The 6,000-nt window shown below is 42.7% G+C and overlaps 1 protein-coding gene across 2 annotated transcripts in view; it reads left to right on the forward strand.

Annotated features, from left to right (window-relative positions):
- The window catches only part of LOC144826890 (ly6/PLAUR domain-containing protein 2-like), a 70,407-nt gene extending 69,314 nt beyond the window's left edge, over positions 1-1,093 (forward strand). The window contains exon 4 of one of the 2 annotated variants that reach the window (XM_078685346.1): positions 861-1,093. The gene's annotated coding sequence lies outside the window, so the exon portion shown is untranslated. The remainder of the gene's footprint in view (positions 1-860) is intronic. The other variant, XM_078685348.1, reaches the window with a different exon arrangement.
- The last annotated feature ends 4,907 nt before the right edge of the window (positions 1,094-6,000 follow it).

Below are 6,000 nucleotides of genomic sequence, written 5' to 3' on the forward strand. Positions count from 1 at the left end.
CCTGACCAAGGTATCACACATGTAGACCAAGTTATGACACATACAAGATAGCACCCAGAACAAGGGTTCACACATACAACCAGGGTGTCATACATATAGACAAAGGTATCACACGTATAAGATAGCATCCAGACCAAAGTATCACAAATACACAATAGCACCAAGACCAAGGTTTGGGAGAAGGGGTCATCTCATATACTACCTCAAAGTCCCCCCTCTTCACACCTAAACCTCTGGCAGAGCCCTCACTGCAGCCACAGACTCTCTTGTAGAAGTTTTCCCAACTAACCTTTTCTTATTAAAACGTCTCCTGCAGAGAGCCCTAGGCAAGGGTCCCAGGTCAGAGCCAGAGTTGGGGCCTATCCTGAAAGGTATTATTTTTTACTCAACCACCATCATTATTGCAAAGTATAAGCATTGGTAAATTCTTAAATTGAAAATGGTTGGATTCAGAGCTCACCTTTCACTTTCAATCAAGGTCCCTGATCATCTCCTGGGAGTTTGAGGTGTGGCTAGAAGCAGACGTGGCGCAGCTCCGCTGGAATAACCTTGATTGGGTCTGAACTAAGGAGGTCTGTGACATGAGGATAGTTACAACCAACTCATTGGAAGGTGGACAAGACCCAGGGTAGCCTGTACCATAAGGGCTGGAGTTCATCAGTTCATCTGAAAAGAGAGACATGTCCACTATAGCTTTGCATAAAATGCAAAAATAAAAGAAATCAAAGAAACTTAAGGATGCTGGTCAAAACATGTAAATGGTGCTTGTTTCAACTTCTGAGAAGAATGATATTGTTGCAGTATGAAACATACACTACTTTAGCTAACATATTAAATGTTCTTGTCTTGTGTCTCTGAAGCAGGAGTAGAGGTGGTTCCAGGCTGCTCATCACTCCCAGTCAGCTGCACGTGCCATACTGAACATACCGAAGCCACATGAAAGAGGGAGCTATTGACAGCAGCTGCAATCAGAAGACAGAAGGAGCCCTCATCTCCTTCGGCAGATCCGTACATTCAATCATTAAATGCAAACTCTGACAATCACCAAATGGGTAAATGAAGAATAAATAAGAATAAATACGTCTTCAAACTATGTGGTTGAGTGATTACTTATGTCTCCCCATTGGTCTTCCTGAGCTCCTGTGTTCATGGAACCTGAGGCCCTCCTTCCCTGTGAGATGATCATAAAATCTGCTGTGAGTGCGGCTCTCCACCGCACCCACTCTAGATGATCTTGAGACCCATGTCGCTTTGGGAATGTTATTCATTTGGTTTCACCCAGTGACATTCCTTGTGCCTGAGACCCCACTGTTTCTTAATCCAGAGACCCGTTCTCCTCTCTGTTACAAGTTTCTCTAGCCTCACAGTGCTTTTTTTTCTCCTAGGTCCCAGGTCACGTTGATTTTAAGTACCTTGTCGGACACCCTTGATGGGGTGAAGAGTCATGATGTACCCTAGTAGGGACAGAGGTGCATACATCTCCTAGTACACCATCCCATTAAATTTGTGTTACTCTTGTTCTGTCCATCCATGGGAATTTTTTACCAATGGACTCGCTAATGTGTAGATCGTCTTCAGGTTCTTCACGTCCACCCAAAGTGTAACCCCCTCCACATTTGTGGGGGCTACTGTCCCCTCATAGCATGATATGAAATGATTTACTATTACATCTTACCGTAGTTCTGGGTACATGTCCTCCTGAAAGTAAGAAGGTCTATCTCCCATAAAATCCTGCAGTGTCCTCTAATTAGGGTGCCCTTCCATGATGTACAGTATATTATCTTAGGTGTACTTGTATAGCAAACGAGTCACCCAAGAGGGTATCCTGGAACAGAAGCAGGAGCTTTATGGACTGAGCCACAGCCCGGCCTAGGCAAAGAAGCAGACCTTCAGGATCTTGTGGAATTCAAGAACTGATGCGTCGGCTCAGTTGTGCAAGGGCAGGTCATTCCAGACTTTAGGAGCGAGGTAGAAGATACAAACACAGGATCTGGTTTTTCATGTGTGGGTGCTGTGTACGAATAGGAGTTCAGCTGAGCAGACGTGTCTCATAGGTTTGTGGACATTTATGTAGTTCTTGAGCTTCGTGGGGCCAGTATTGTTTAAGGCTTTTTAAGTGTGTGTGTGTGGAGTTGGAAGAGTGTGCATCTGTGGATTGGGAGCCACTTGAGCTCTTTGAGGGATGGGGTGATGTGCGTGTGGGGTGGGAGTTTGAGGGTGAGGCCGGCCACTGAGTTCTGTATGATAAGCAGTCTTTTGGTCAGTTAAGCGTTAATCCTGGCATAAAGTGCATTGATGTTGTCCACATTGGGGGTTCTGCATGTGTTGGTGGGGAGCCATTTAAAGATCTTCTTGAGCATCGTAGGCATGTGGAAGCAGTAGATAGAGACTGCGTTCTTTTGGCTGCTAATGGTGAGTTGGTTGTTGAATACTTCTCTGAGGTTCTTTGCATGTGATTAGAGAAGGCTGGCATAATGATTTATTTGCCATGTGGGTACCCCCTGACAAATTCAGGGGCCAGTATTTTTCAGCCAGAAGAATATCATAACCCTCGGATAGTTTTTCCCAAAAGAATGCTTTTATTTTACAAGATATATCCCCCTCTATTGGGAGTGTTACTTCATATAACTTATGGGGTACTCTAACCCTGGTGTTGGCAGTTTCAACCTGGATGCATTCATTCAGATCCACTGTCTCCAGATGATCTTTCAGGATCCTGCGAGCTATGGTGACCTCTGCTGCGCTGTCCAGCATTGTCTGGGCCCACTCCCCGTTCTTGAGTTGTGTCCTCAAGATCCTCGGCATGTCTGATTTTAATACTTGCTACCTTCTTTTTGGAGAATTGAGTTTTCTTATGTTTTGGAACGTGTTGATCGTCTTTGGACTTCACGCGTTCTTCTTTGTGTTCTGATTGTCCTCTTCTTTCGAATTTCTGCGAGGAAGTCTGAAAAGTACGAGAGGATTGTGTATCAGTATCTTGATAGCTATCAGGTTTTCTTAAATTATCCCTATTTCTAAGTTTATATTTCTTTTCAGAGTGCTTCTGTTGAGGAGATCTACCTCTGGACTGAGAGTGCTTCTCTTTAGGAAGTGAGTGTCTACCATTTTCCCATTTCTTTTTTGGAGTAGTTAGATTATTTTTGAGAAAAAACTTTTCCAGGATTTTCTGTTAGTTCAGGCTTTACACGTTTCCCTCCCAAACTATCTCTTCCTAGTTCTTTATAGGATTTTTCAATAATTCTGGAAAGCTCATATGGTTGGTCAGTAATATCAAGTTATTTTAATTTTTGGCGGATTTCCACGGATGCTGCTTCACCTTTAATGTTAGCTAATAAGATAGCCGAGACCTGTTTGAAATGTTTCAGTCATTTCATACCAAGATTCAAGGCTGGTTCTGGTCTGTATTCATTTTGAATCTGTCTCAGAACGTCTGGTATTACCGCCATAGATGGGACACCACGTGTTTTTGTGTAGATTGAAGCAAAGACTGTACCCCAAGTGTCACAGTCCTCCATGTGTGGTGCAATCCCCATTGGTAAACAGATTGTTAGAATCTTGTGTTTCTCATGAGGTGTTCTATCGGGAAATACTGCCTCTATTTGAGTAATTTTCAGGGCTAACCAAAATGGAATTTGTTCCCTTTTTGCGGGCAACTTACTGATTACTGACTGTATAGTCTGTGGTGTGATTTTGTTTGTGTTCCCCTGATGAGGGGTGTGCTGTGGAATTCTTATAGCAGGTTGGACTGTTAATGTCCGCATGACATATTGTACCAATTGTCTATGTATTTTTATTAGTTGTTTTAGCTGAGCTAACACTTCTGGTGCAGTCATTTGCTCAATGTCAGGATGTGGTATATAGCTGGCTAGTACCGGCCATGTAGCTCCTGGTCTACCTAGTGGACTGAGCCTGGTAATGTGATTTTGAAGTTATAGGGCACCTTTAAACCAGAGCTGATGCTCTTGGTAAGTTAGTGGAATTTCAATGCCCTCGAAAGGAACGTATTCCGCTGGAGGTTCCTCTATCTTATAGAAGTGGAACACATGGGTTGTTGGATTTGCCTGTGGAAAGACAACCCATGAATAGAATACCTCTTTCTGCCGATATTCATGTGCCTCTATGACAAATATGACTCTACCACCTCTTGCTGATAGGCCATTTTCTATAAGCTTTATAGCTATGGTTTTCCTTCCTTTTTTCGGGATGATTATAGCATCCGACTCATTTTGTTGGAACTCTGTAACGTTAAAAACCAGTTAGGCTGCAGTTCTTGCAGCTCCACTGTTCTCAGTGTCACTATCCGACATTTTGTTAAAACGTTTTGCAGAGCAAGTTTCAAGGAAATAAAGATAAGGTGCACAATATTTTGGAACACTGTATCCTTCAAGTTTGAACAAACCAAAAAACAAATACATAGGATTTTCATCCTACTCAGTTTAAGGCGGATATTTTATCCTTTAACCCACTCCAGACGTCTATTGGAGTTTTTACGGTAAAAAGGGGTCTCTGTGAAAAGCACGACTGAGTTACTCTAGTATCTAGCGTTAAATTAGTGCCTCACCAAACATTGGGCGCTATGTAGTGTAGTTCCTATATTCCCAATAGGTTCTGCGCATTGGAATAATATATCCTATAGATTAGACGTAGGACTGAGGTCGACTAGGTCTCTATAGAATATATTAGAGTTAATTGTGAGTGCCAGCTAGCTCAGAGGTCACTAGAAACATTCTCGAATAAACAAGAAGGGATTCGTTTCTGACAACTGCATAAACATGACAACTTTGTTTCCCCCAGATAAAACTGATCACCAGAGTCGTGGAAACAATAGCTAGATATTTCACTCAGTCAATCGTGCATGCTCCGTTTCACCAGAGGTGCAGAGAAATAGATAGATGGGCATTTTCAATAAAAGGTTTTATTCAACAGTCTTCTTTCTCAAGCATAAGAAATGAACTGCTACAATCGTAAAACTGTTGGTAAAATATAATGCAAACAGTATAAATAGTAGAATAAAATAATACTGTAGAAGCATTGTATGGTTTCTAAACCTTAGATAAATACATACATAAATAACAGAGTCTAAAAAGTACTCAACTGGTGCTTATAAAATACGCCTACCCCAGTGTACCTAATGTAAGCTTAGTACGAGGGAAGAAGTAAGTGAGGTGTAGGATAAATGTAGTATTCTTTGCCAAGAATCTATCCAAGATTTCTCTTAAGTTCTAATCAGCTCCGTACCTTAGTTTAGAATGAAGAAGGTCAGGCTCAGGAATAGATTTCCCAACAACGCGCAAGGGTAGCTTGGAAAAACTGGAGCTGGATTTCTCGGCAGGAGAAAAGGCAGCGTCTCTCTCAGTATGTCTGCTGGAGGGTCGGCTTCCTTTGGCACTTGCTGTAGCAGGATGCATCGGGCAAGTAGATAGTCACACTGCTCCAAACCACCGTGTATTTGCTAAGGCAAGTGTGGGCATATTTATACCTTGAAGTTGCAGAGTTTAACGCAAAGGTGGACATAATAACGTCATTAAAGACTCTCAGTTCTTTGAAAACTCCATCAGTTCTTGGACAAGTCAGTTCTCGGGCAAGGGGAAGTCCCTAGCTGCTGAAGCCGAGTTGTCCAAGGAATTCGTTGTAGATTTTCGGAATTAGTGGAAGTAGCCCTGCCGTATTTGGACAGCATGAGCTATGTCTAAATATGTTTATGATTCTTATGCCTATATAAGGATGTAGTGATTTATACCTATATAAGGGCATGAATCGGGAAAATTACAAATGGTTTATAACAACCTGCCTCTTTTCTCTAAGGCAGGTTCCTGGGCCTCCCTCTCAGGCTCCAGGTCCTCTTGAGCACCCCTACGGGCTGCCATTGACCAGGTGGTCATGCACGCCCAATCAGGCAGACCCACCATCTCCAAGTGAGTACTCTTTTCCACCTTTCCCCAAGGTGAGCTCCCTAAATAGTTCCCCAACAAACAGTCAACAGGAATGGCGGGTCTCCCA

This window comes from Lissotriton helveticus, chromosome 4_1 (assembly GCF_964261635.1).
Source record: "Lissotriton helveticus chromosome 4_1, aLisHel1.1, whole genome shotgun sequence".
NCBI lineage: Eukaryota > Metazoa > Chordata > Amphibia > Caudata > Salamandridae > Lissotriton > Lissotriton helveticus.